This window comes from Silene latifolia, chromosome 7 (genome assembly GCF_048544455.1).
Source record: "Silene latifolia isolate original U9 population chromosome 7, ASM4854445v1, whole genome shotgun sequence".
Taxonomy (NCBI): Eukaryota; Viridiplantae; Streptophyta; class Magnoliopsida; order Caryophyllales; family Caryophyllaceae; genus Silene; species Silene latifolia.
In genome coordinates this window covers 122,975,592-122,989,524 of record NC_133532.1, presented here as the reverse complement: position 1 = coordinate 122,989,524, position 13,933 = coordinate 122,975,592, and the positions used below count along the sequence as shown (strand labels likewise).

Here is a 13,933-nt window from a genome sequence, read left to right as displayed (position 1 = left end):
TAAACAAATTAGAAATAAGATTCCTTAACAATTATCACATTAGATAATTACATTTTGTATCGTTATTTATCTAATAAGTAAGATTAACAATTAATTATTCAGAAACAAGAAAAAAAATTATCTACAAACTGTGCATTTCTTAGTCCATCACCTCTCCCATCGAATTTACCATGCAACAAATCCCAGAAAACTGCAAAAAAAACAAAGAAAATTGAAATAAACATACAAATTAATTTACAAATATTTTAAAGTAAGAAGGAATGAGTTAAAAGTACGTCGTATAACGGTCTTACATACAGCCAAATCACCATCAAGGAATAATGAAAAGGTGAGAACTTCTTTTATTAAAATACTCCAATAAGAAAAGATAAATAAATGAATGAGACGGAGAGAGTACCTGAGAGACCGGAGACCAACATGAGAGCAGAAAGCCTGAAAGAGGAAATGAGCTCCGTGATAAAACATGATCATTCCTGTACATCCTAACACTAATAATTCCATCATTTTTAATATCTTTTCTATATGGTTTAATTTTCTCTCTAGAAATATTTATTTTTGTTTTGTTGATTTCAATATGGTATAGTTTGATATAGAGGGTGATAAAAAGAGGGTGACAAGAAATTATATCAAGTCAAATGATATTGATAAGTAATAAAGTATTGGGAGTTTGCTACTTGTTAAAAACTAGTGAAGGGGTCACACTCTTGTGTTGTTTACTTGTTTATATAGTTTGATTTGATATGATATGTGGTGGTTCAATGACAACATTATTTTTCTGCGTTTTAATTAGGATGATCCTCTACCGATAACTGGGATAATTTTTATCTAAATCCCTGATTATTTATTTAAGAGATGAGAAATCTTATCACTCATACTAACCAACTTTGGTTTAATGACAACATTATTTTGACTTATGAGACATATTATATAAAGTGATAGAGCAACTTTTTTTTAGAACATACTCTTTCGTAAGACGGTAAACTATCTTAAAATTAAAACGGATCAAATAACAATCACTCGGATATGAATATTGGATGAGACACGCAGTTTGTTATTCCTTATACAACTAACTTTTGTTTTATCTAAACTACTAGAACCACTTTTAAGTTAAGCAGCTAGTCTCCCTTAAGATGGAGGTACACATCTTAATATTAAAACGGGTCAAGTATTACCTCACGTAAATACTCCCTCCATTCAACTCTACTCTACCACTTTACTTTTTCACGTTTGTCAACGCATGTTTTACGCGGTAAATATCGTTAGCTACGTATTTGCAAAAATTATAAAAATTAGATATTTTTAATGTACTCGTAAAGACGAATCAAACAAGATCCCACATGAATGTATTTTCACTTATATATTGAGAGAAAATCGTAATTGAATGTGCATTTGTGAATAGTGTAGAAAATAGAAATAGGTAGAGTGAAGTTGAATAGAGGACGTATATCAGAAAAATCTTTCAATTTTCCTTATACATTCTGTTTTTATCCTCTTAAGCTCAAAACAGATACACCACTCATTTTAAATAATAATTTGTAAAGTTTAAGACGGATATAAGAATTTGTAATTTTATAAGATGTTTGAATTTTGTCACTCAATTATTTACAAATTTCAATGATATTGGACGGTCGACTTAAAAAAATCTAATGTATTTAACAATGCTATCCTTATCAATATTTGTTGTTTATTAATAAGACGGTCGACGTCCAATGATAAGAGTGTAGTGGAGTAGGCGACGAGAGCCTACAAAATTTTCCAAATTCTAGTTGAAGACAGACACTATCCGTCCAACATCATCCGTATATTTATTTATTTTGGTCACTTTCTATTCGTAAATATTGTAGGTTAATTATCCTAAAAATTGTCCTCTAGAAAGAGTGAAAGACCGTTCTCGTTATACCTAAAAACAATTCACCATAAAATATTACTTCCTCCCAGTCACTATAATGTTTTCTCTTTCCTGAAACGGATTATTCAAATAATGTTCCCCTTTTTATTTTTAGAAACTTTTACTCTTATTTTATTCATTCCTCTCTCCTATCATCAAACCCCACACAACTCTTTTACTCTTATTTTATTACTTTCCTTTATGTTTTAGCCCCACAATTCTTTATTTAATTACTAATAATTCATCCCTCTCTCTTATCACCAACGCCACACAACTCTTTTACTCCTATTTTAATATTTTTTCTTAAGTATTGTGCTCATATCAAATGGGAACAATATAGTGACTGGAGGGAGTATAAGATTGTAAAAGGTAGGATTCTCCCGAAAGACCTACGAATTTTTCATTACCAACAAAAGGGACGAGACATCCTAATTGGAATAGTTGAAAAAATAAACATATTCCATCATTTTTGGGCTTACCGTCCGTTTCTTGAGAATCAACCTAATTTACAATTAGACGTGGTAAAGGTGACTCAATTTAAATGACGGTTAACATTTGACTTGAAAATAACCTGAAGTGACACGAACTTGACCCAATATTCTTGAAAAGACCAGATTTGAAAGTGACTCGACCTAAACTGACCCGAAATGACTCGATAGGCCAAAAATAAGTTATTCGAGGCAAAATTATAATCCAAACCAGATTGACCCGATCTAAAATGACCTGTAATCCTATACTAAAAATGTGATCTCTTTTTAAAATGCGTTTTTCTTTGATACTCCGTATATCCTCTGATTTCGTTATTTTCTACAATATACCCCTCCTTTTTGTTTGTTATCTTGTATACTCCTGTACTTAGCTATATAGGCTCTGTTTGGTAATCAGCAGATTGATATTAGCAGAAGCAGATTGGTCAAACAGATTATAAATGACAGATTGGATTAACGGGTTTGACTAGTATATTTCAATTAGCAGATTTAGTAGAAGTGTTTGGTAATTAGCAGATTTTGGTTAATAGATTGTTATATCTATGTGTAGATTGTTGACGGATTCATATTTCACAATCTACTAATGTGAATATCTTTGGTAGAAGCAAAGATATTGGAAAACAGTAGATTGAGCTACAATCTACTCTTTCAATATGCCATTTACCAAACATTCAAAATAGTAGATTGGTGAGTCAAACATGCTAAAAACCTTGAATATGCTGAAAATTTCCCAATCCGCCGTTTACCAAACACCCCCATAGTATAAAGTATAAACCGTGAGAAATGGGAAATCGGAAATGTTCCGAGTTATGTGGACTAGATGACGCTGTGGAGTGTGGACTCGTACTCTTTGAGAAATGGGCTGATCATGGGTCCATTCAAGACTAAGTGAGGTCCATTTTGCATCATAAATGGGCAATGGGATAGTTCCAAGCCCATGTTTATTACCCAAACTAGTTCGTGATTCTACGTCTTTTCGACCCATTTATAATTCCAAATCTTTCTCACGTAGAAAATAGTAATGAAATTGATCGAATTGAGAAAGTAAAATTGAGCAAGTTTATGTTCTTTCTATCTTATTTCAATTTAGTTTATCTCTTTACAAAATTAACTCTTATTTCAGTTCAATTCAACTCTATCATATAAAGAATATAAAACATAACTCATACGTAACATAACAAAAATTACTTCGTAACAAAAAAGACAATGAAAGTTATAGGAAAATGGAGATGCATGTAACAAAAAAGACAGATGTCTCAAGAAGAAGTTGACAGAAGAAGTATTTTCGCTTTAGTTCTAAAAGATATTTTATCGCTTAGTCTTTGTTTTTCGTCTGTTCTTTGGTCTTTTACTAGTCGGGTCAATAACTCTGTCGTGCATGTTTTAGCTCATTTTGTACCTCGGATTCCTGGTAGGTCGGAGTGGTCGGATGTCTTGCCGCGGGCTGCGCTCGATGCTGCTTTGTTCAATTCTTCGTTATTATAGTAAGCCTTCGAATTTTACTCTAAAAAAAAAGACAGATGAGTCTACAAAGTGTTGCACCCCTTTTTCATTTTTTTTTCCTTTCCCCCTTTGAATACATTTGATGCCAAGTTTTGTTGAGAGAATATTTTTTTTAAAAAAAAAAAAACTGGCCCAATCGTACCTTCGAAAACAAGTTACAACTGTTCGAAGTTGTCGGGATATGACGGGATATTTAGAGGATCGCGTAGGACGGTTAAGGATGAACAAATGTCAAAAACGAGGTAATAAAATAAAATTTGTGAATGAAAGGTGTGGGTGTGATCATATCAACACTAATGTACTAGATGCCATGAAAACTCTGCAATTAAGCATGTTTGAACGAGGGTAGTATAAAGATGTGTGATCTCCTGAAAAAAAGAATAACTATCTACCTTCTTCTTTCACAGCCGATTAAAATACTATATATTTCGCTTCATCCACCTTTCTTCCGACCCCACACAATATATACTAGTTTAATCGATTGTGAGAGAAGAATGGAGAAAGTGGATAGACACCCTCCCTAAAAAAAAGCCTTAAACAAACGTGAGTTAACAGTCATTTCCTTCAATTTGGACAATAATAAGGTGTCATCATCAGGTGATACTAAATTTAAGTGTCATCCAGTCATGAACACAATGAGACTATGCCACATTATGGGAAGAAAAATGTGTAAAATAGAAGGTGATACTCTAACTCAGTATCACCAAATAACATCTCACTAATTTCAGTATCACCAGATGACGTTATCTCATTATTCATCTCTACGGACACATTCTTAACTAATACTCCCTCCTTACCACACCAATGGTAACATTGACTTTTTCACACTTGTCGAGACACGTTTTGCAACGTAAATATTTTTTGATACGCATTCTTAAAAATTATAAAAATTTGATATTCTTATACTCGTAGCATTCATGACGATAAATCAAACAAGATCTCACATTACTATATTTTGTCTTATAGATTAAGAATAATATCGAATATTCCCTACAACCATGAATAGTGGCAAAACGGTCAATGTTATCATTGGTCTGATATGGAGGGAGTAGGAGTGTTCATTGCACTTATAAGTTGCTCGCATAATACTCATCCAAAATAAATGTTTGATGATGTTATTGCACTAATGCTGTTGCTTTACATTTAGTCGAGTAGGAGTAGGGATAATTGCTTAGACCACAACGTTAATAATTACTCAATGGGGGTAGGGGGACAAGCATTAAGCCACTAATCATATGGGCCACAATTTTCTTCTTGTATAAAATGAGAATAATGTGCCCACTTTTGCCATGATCATCTTAATGTCTACAGTTTCCATCATTATTTTATCCACACTTTCTCATCCTTGTTGCCCTTTTTCATGTGCATCAACTAAATATTCAATTCTTTTGTTAGGACTCAAAACACAATGGTCTTCGAGTTGGTGCGCCAATTACGGGGATTAAGGTTTACAAACCACTCACATATAGTCACATACTCGCATATCAATTTGTTGTGCGGAAGCGTGAATATTTCGTATTGGGCATCTGTTGTACATGTGTCCACTGCGCATAATAGTACGATATTGTCCGCTTTGGGCTAAGTCCTCACGGATTTACTCTTGGGCTCCTTCCCAAAAGGTCTCGTACTATTATATTTTGTAGACACTTATAAAGATGATCTTTCATCTTTATTCTATCGATGTGAGACAAGGGTTTGCACCCTAGCACAATTGATAAGGGTTATTTTAACTTAACTCAGAAGTTTGAGTTCAATCATATAATGCAACAGTGTTAGAACTTATAAAGAGAGTGTTATCATTCTAATGATTATACCCGACTCGAATCTGAACTAAACCAGATGGTATACATAAAAAGAAAAGACAATTTTTTTTAAATCTAGGTAAAATTAGCTAAGTTTATCAGCGACAGATACATAATTGAGAAAATTGTAGCTATTAAGCTCGGAGATAATCGTTGCACTTTGTTAAGAGTGAGATCATTACAAATTTACAATGATAGTACTCATATCACGACATTTGAACTAATCAACTAGTCTTAGTCCCGTGGAATTCAATGAATTGAAATATTATTCGTTAGGACAAAAAGAACGGTTAGATTTTTTTATTCTCTATTTAATAACTTGATTATAGTTGGTCTAAAAATGACTTAAACACGAGATGACCCAGCCTAACCTAACTCCAATTCTTCAAAACCCAAAAACAACACAATCCAAATCCGACCCGTCTAACCCGTTTAACAGGTCTACGTAATAATGCAATTACTACTTAGGATCCATAAGTTTTTTTTTTCTTTTTAGGGAGTGATTACTTAGGATCCACAAGGTGGACCACGATAAAGCATGCTTTCAGCCAGTTAGACAAAAGGGTGGGAAGACAATTACGTAGTGAAAGGTTTCCTTACTAACTGATGAGTCCACATTGATAGAAACTTACATTTATTTCCCGGACGAGTTTTGGCATGTTAGCTGCTTCTCTGCTTATAATTGGTCTCCCTTGTGACGGGTTACCATTTGTGACGGATATTTTGTGAGATAAAATGATAACAAAATGAGTTAGTGGAGAAAGAGGACCACATGAATAGTGTTGCAGAGAGAGAAAAAGTGGGTACATTGCAGGGGCGGATTTGGGGGGGGAAAGTGAGGGCACGTGCCCTCACGTGACAAAAAAAAAAGAAAAAAAAAAAAATTTTTTTTTTTTTTAAAAAAAAAGACGATATTTGAATTTTAATGTATAAATGTTGTCCGCAAAATTTTTTTTTCTTACTGTGCCCCCCCTTTACTCAAATCCTGGATACGCCACTGGTACATTGTGAGGTAAAATGGTATCCGTCTTCAGCTTGTGACGGAGATGTCATGTCTTCAATGAGAATTTGTGCTCTGCTTAAGCTTGACTTCTAAGTTGTAACACTAAACATGCCTCGATAACCATGAGCATTTAAATCAACTGATAGCAGGTTAATTTTCAAAATTAAACAGAGATTTCGAGTTCAAGTCCTGTCAAGTGTTAAAACTCATGAAGAAAATTTTTACATACCTAATAGTCATATTTAACGCAATTCGGACTAAATCGGATGGTATACACCAAAAAAACATACGTCAATTTTCTTTGGAGCACATAATGCCACATGCATTAAGAACTATTCCACAGGTATTTTTTGATTTTCTTTATGTTCCGGGTGTAATTCCAGAGCAAGTATCGTTACCACCCGTGGCTTGTAGAATAATGTCTTGAGTTGAACTCTTCTTGCACTACAAGAAAAACGCGGCTTACTGACGGCCTTACTGACGGAAAAAAGAGGCCGTCAGAAAACACGGGTTACTGACGGATGTGTGACGGAAATTTCGTCAGTAAAGTTTCCTGACGGATATCCCGTCAGTATTTATTGGCGCGTTGACCAAGTCAAAGGCGCCAAAAGAACTGTTGGAAAACACTATACAATTCTGACGGAATATCCGTCAGTTTTTTCAAAAAACTGACGGAATATCCGTCACATGGTCAATTATTAGTTGGTGGTAGTGTGTGACAGGGTGTCACAATAATTGACCTAGTGACGGATATTCCGTCGATTTTTGAAAAATCGACGGATATTCCGTCAGAGTGTTACTTTAATCGACGTGCACGATCCTTGCATTATTTTTCCGATAAAGTGAGAGTGACGGATTTTCCGTCGCGTTTAATAAGAATCTTCGACGGAATTTCCACAAGATTTTATTTAATCGACGGAATTTCCGTCGATGTCCCTATTAATGTAAAAACACGCGAACACTTTCCCTCACTTTACCAAATTTCCCCAAATCAATTAAAAATCGTCAACCCTCCTAACCTCCTTAAAACCCGACACCACCACCACCCTCCTCCACTTCCGGGGCCACCACCACCACCACCACCACCACCACGCCGTCGCCATCACTATAAGGTAATTAACTTTATCTTTTTTTTTCTATTTTCTTTATCTTTTTCCTTCTCCTTCATCCTTTTCCTTCTCCTTTTCTTATTTATCTTTTTTTTTTTTGTTAATAGTAGGCCGCCGCGCCGTCGTCGCCCCGCCGCCCCGCCCCGCCGCCAGCTGCAGCCGCCACCACTGCACTTCCTTTTTCATTTTTTTTGGTCAAGTTAATTAGGTATTACTCCTTTTAATTAGTTTAATTAATTTAGATTATTAGTTATTGTTTTAATCCGTCAGAGGTTTCTACCGACGGATATTCCGTCGTAATTGTGAAAAATCGACGGATATTACTCTTTTTAAATTTTTTAATTAGTTTAATTAATTTAGATTATTAGTTATTGTTTTAATTGTTGTTGAAAAAGGGTTGGTGTTGATGCATGTTGACTTAGGATAGAAGTCAATGTTGTGACGGATGTATGTTGGTAATGTATGTTGTTAATTTAGATTATTAGTTATAATTTTTTTTTTTTAATGTATGCATGTTGAGTTAAGATAGATATTTAATTTTATTATTAAAAATTAGATTATTGTTAAATGTTAATTAGAATAAATATGAATTAGACTAGATATGTAAAATGAAAAGTAAATTATGTTAGTTTTTGTTAATTGAAAAAGTAGTCATTGTTGTATGTTTTGTTTTTAATATTGTTAAAATTATTGTTCATATTGACCTAGTACCCGTTCAAAAATTACTCACTAGGAGTAATTTTTGAATAGTCCCGCTTTGGGATTGTCTTTGTACGTTTTAAGTCACTTAGGTAGTAAACATGTGCTTGTGATTTGTTAATGAGAAAAGAGTTTGGTGACAATTCCTTTAATGTTCTCTAAATGCATATGTAGAGTAATTATTTATTCTATATTGTGTATTTGGAGAACGGATGGGAATTGTCATTTAATTTTTTTTCTCATTAATAAATCACAAGTACATGTTTGCTAGTGACTTAAAACGTACATTGATGGGTTTAGGTTGGAGTGATAAGGACCCAATTGGTTAAAATGTTAAATTATTGGTTAAAATGTTAAATTATTGTTTATTATGCTTGATTTTGATTATTGTTAGGTTATTATCTTTTTTAATGATATATATAAATGTGTAGATATATAATAACATGAAAAGATTTAGAACGGCAAAGTGGATGTATGAAAGATTAGACGAAAAAAAGAAACCCAAGAAAGCATATGCAGATGGGGTGAAAGAGTTTATTAAATTCGCGGAGAGAAGTAGTGAGTACAAGAATTTAGGTGAAATGAGGTGTCCGTGTAAGAAATGCAAAAACCTAGGTTTTAAAAGGAAAGCAGATGTTCAAATTCATCTTTGGTCGTATGGTTTCGCCGATAATTATTATGTATGGACGTATCACGGTGAGAAACTACCTAGTACAAATGCTAGTGAGAATCCTTACCGTGAGTTCGTGGAAAATGCATTGCGTGATATTGTTGACCAAATTTTGGAGGATCGACTTAATCCTGATGACCTTGACGATGAAGAAGTGCGTTATGAAACCCCGAACCCCCAAGTTTCTTCGTTCTTTAAAATGTTAGAGCAATTTGAACAACCGGTGTTTGAGGGAAGTGATATGAGTTTGTTGCAAGCAGTTGCTAGGTTGTTATCAATCAAATGTGAGAACAACATATCTCTTAGATGCGCTAATAGTTTTGTGTCGTTAGTTGGTGACATAATTCCAAAGGAAAATCAAATGGCGCGCAATTTTTATGAGATTAAAAAAGTTCTGAAGGGACTCCAACTTCCCCATGAAAAGATTGATGCATGTATCAATGGATGCATGCTTTTTTGGGAGGAAAATTCTAATCTTGAAGAATGTACAAAGTGTCGTGCATCTCGGTATAAAGGTAAAAAGAATTCAAGTGGGAGGCGAATTCCATGTAAACCAATAACTTATTTCTCGCTTGCGCCAAGGTTACAACGACTATATGCAACCAAGCACATAGCAGGTGAGATGAGTTGGCACTACAAAAACTCTCGATTAAGAGAAAGGGGGACAATGGCACATCCAAGTGATGGAGAAGCGTGGAAGCATTTCGATAGAGAGCATCCAGATTTTGCAAGTGAACCCGGAAATGTTAGGCTAGGTTTGTGTACGGATGGATTTCAACCTTTTGGGCAGTTTGGGACGAAATACTCTTGTTGGCCCGTGATTGTGACTCCGTACAACTTACCTCCTTGGTTATGCATGAAGAGACAATTTTTGTTCTTGTCTGTGCTAGTTCCCGGTCCTAAAAATCCGAAAACAAATTTAGATGTTTTCCTCCAACCGTTGATCAAAGAGTTGAAACAACTTTGGGAAAGCGTGACACCTATGATGTCTCTAAGAAACAAAATTTTCAATTAAAGGCTGCATTAATGTGGACGATCAACGATTTCGGCATATGGCATGCTTTCGGTTGGTCCACAAGTGGATATCGTGCCTGTCCTTATTGTTCAGAAAATGATCATAGATCTTTTTGGCTTAAAAATAGCAAAAAGGTTTGTTGGTTTGATTGTCACCGTGAGTTCTTAACACCTGATCATCCTTTCCGCGACAATTGTAAGCATTTTCTTAAAAAACAGAAAAACTGTGAATCGCATAGCCGCATCGAAACTAACGGGTGATGAAGTGTGGGAATCCGTAAAAGACTTGCCTAAAATAGTTGATGCTTCAGATAAAGAATTGAAAAGATTGAAAGATCAGAATGAAGGTTGGTGGAAACAAAGCATATTCTGGGAACTTCCCTATTGGAAAACGTTCGATTCGACACAACTTGGATGTTATGCACATTGAGAAAATTTTTTTGAACAACTTATCAACACCATCATGGATGTACCAGGTAAAACTAAATTTGACACTAAGGGTAAAGAAGACTTTAATGAACTTTGCTATAAACGGACCACATCATCTAGGTTTATTTTATCAAACGCGGAGAAAAAGGCTCTATGTGACTGGGTTGCTAACTTAAAATTCCCGGATGGTTATGCTTCAGATTTGAGTCGGTGTGTTGACCATAAAAAGATGGTGTTACATTCCATGAAAAGTCATGATTGTCATGTCTTTATGGAACGACTACTCCCGGTTGCCTTGAAAGAGTTGCTCCCGACAGGTCCTTGGAATGCAATAACGAGATAACCAATTTTTAGAGACCCGTGTACTTCTACGATTAGAGTTGATTCTATGGAACGTCTAGAGTCAAACATTGCGGAGATAATATGCAAGTTAGAGAAGATATTTCCCCCGTCTTTTTTCAATTCCATGGAGCATTTGCCTCTTCACCTACCTTATGAAGCAAAAGTTGGAGGTCCTGTTCAATATCGATGGATGTATCCATTTGAGAGATTTCTTAATCATATAAAAAAAAAGATTGGCAACAAAGCTCGGGTGGAGGGTTCAATATGCAACGCTTTTTTGTTAGAGGAAATTTCAAATTTCTGTTCTTTTTATTTCTAAGATCACATTGACACAAAAGCAAAAGACTTAGATGTTGGTGTAAATTCCGATGACCAGTTGAAATCTAAGTTACCCGAGTTATTCAATGATGACATGGGAACTACAATCGGAAAATGTATACAGAGGTACTTAACCGAGAAAGAGTATGAAGAAGCTCATTTTTATGTGCTAAGAAAACGTGGAGATTTTTAGATACTTATGAAAAGTAAGTTAATACTTCATCATTACTCAATTGTTTTTTAATTATCAAATTAGATCGAATTTATAGGTAATTAATACATAACTAAAACATGCTTTCCCTACTTATAGGGAATTTGAGGCACATATCAAAATCAATTTTCCTGATGTCACATCCTCTGATGATGTTTGGGCATCACATGAGAAAAGTTTTCAGAAATGGTTCCGAAATTAAGTAAGTGATGATACATTTTCTTTGAAATTGAATTATACATTTAGATTTCTTATTAGATATTGAAAAAAATATAACAACTTAATTAACATTTTTTTATTCATAGGTTCATAGATTGAAGGATCATCTAATAATAGCTTTAGCATTGGGTCCTAGTAACATGGTGAAGTCTTGGAGACGGTATTCCATCAACGGCTATAAGTTTCGAGCTTATAAGGAGGGAGTTGATGTTTCAAGTGTACGTTAAGCAATGGGGTTTCGTGAATTCAACTGAAGGGTTGGACTACTATGGAACCCTAAATGAAGTAATTGAGCTTTCTTATTATGCCGGGCAAAGGGTTTATAGGGTTATATTGTTTAAATGTGATTGGCTTGATAATTCCCCACAAGGACTTAGTATCCATAAGGTTTATGGACTTGTAGATGTAAACGAGAAAAAGAAACTTCGTGGACATAACCCATTTGTGGCAGCTTTTCAAGTCGATCAAGTTTGTTATGCTCCTTATCCAACCATTAAGAAAGGTAATCAAGGTATTCGGTGGTCCGCGATTTTTAAAACCAAGGCAAGATCACAAGTTGATGCTCCTATTGAAGAAAGTGTCTTTCAAGAAGATGTGGTTGTGAACGATCACTCAATTTCACCGATTTTGTTGGAAGATACAGATGATGAAGATGTATACGAAGTGACAGTGGAAAGAGGTCAAGGGGAATATGAAAGAGACGTCGGAGAAGAAGGGGATGAAGATGAAGTTGAAGAACTTATTAGATACGAAAATGAGGAATCAGAGGAAGAAGTGGGAGTGCTTTTTCGGATGATGAACCTGTTTTGATTTGTAGTGATAGTGATAGTGAGGAGGACTAGTTGTAATTGTACAATTATTAAACATTCAATAAAATATGCCCTCCGTTTTTTATTACTTGTCGTTCTAAGCTATTTGGTTTTTTGTTTTATACATGTCGTTTTAGCTTAACATCAATAGTGTGTTTCAATTTTCAAGATTTGGTTATAAGAAACCTCTCAATTCACCCAATAAAATGCATTAAAGAAGAGGCAAGTGGTAATTAGTTCACAGTTTTCCATAGTGTTTTTTTCAATTGTTTATATATACTAACGATTTGAATTGTTAACATGCAGTGATTATGCCGAACATTTTTCGCCGTATGATTGGGAGCAATAGTAAGGCAAATGCATCTCAACGGAATCGGGAGGACGAAGAGGTTGAGGATGAGGAAAATCCTGAATTTCCATCAAATAGACAGGAGAACATGCAGGTGATTCTCTCGGAGGCCGTGCTCGGCCGGATCATTATTGGTAAGTTTATGTTAATTTTTCTTAAGTTTAAAAAAACTTTAACATTTACAGTTTTAATTTCAAATATTTATGTGTTTTTCAGGTGGGATGACGAAACAATCAAGAAATATGTTACTTGGTCATTCACCGTAACACGGGAGATGAGTACTTCACTAGGTGGGGTGAAGCGAGTAACGCACAGCGTCGGAAGATGTGGAATTACTTTGCGGTAATTATGTTTTTCAATAATAATTTTCTTAAGTTTATAATAATTTTCTTAAGTTTATAAGAATTTTCCAAAGTTTTATATAACTAATTTCACACTTGTTTTTTGAAACAGACTCATGTAAGATCCATCGATCCTGGGTATGATCCTATTCTGAGTGGCAGGCGAGGGTAACGAGGCGGATTACCACTCTTATCAATGGAATAAAATATAACAAGAAACCGCCAAAGTGGGTGCCTGTTTCTTGGTTGGAGAACCTTAGGAATAGGCCAAATGATGCTACTTTTGCCAAACATTCAAAAATCAACACGGCAAATAGGAAGTCGGGTGGGAAAGATGGGAAAGCATTGGGCACCCACACTCTTGGTCGGAAGAGTTGCTCCGATGCTTTCAAGGAATTGGTAAGTATTGTTTATATTGCTTTTAAAAAGTGGTTAATATATATGATTGACAAAAATATACTTGATTTTACTTGTTTCCATAATAATTTCGTGGTCAAGAGGCCACCCCCACAAGATGTTCATGAAGACGAAGAAAAATAAGAAGGGCGAGTGGGTTAACCCTCGAGCGGTTGATGTTGAGGTAAATTCTTGAATTTAATTTAATATTTATTTTTATTACAAAGAACGATAATCTCTTTCTTATAAAGATAGGTATATATATATCATTTATGACGATTTTCTATTTTTTCAGCGTGATTTCCAAGAGGAGATGAGGCGCCATTGCCACACTGGACGGTCT

General features: G+C 34.8%; 1 long non-coding RNA gene across 1 annotated transcript; it reads right to left on the bottom strand.

The window, feature by feature from the left end:
- LOC141591345 (uncharacterized) lies at positions 1–698 on the bottom strand. The gene is made up of 2 exons (XR_012520817.1): positions 398–698; positions 1–190 (listed from the first exon to the last, which is right to left on the bottom strand). It is a non-coding gene; the product is annotated as an uncharacterized LOC141591345 (long non-coding RNA).
- Between the last annotated feature and the right edge of the window lie 13,235 nt (positions 699–13,933).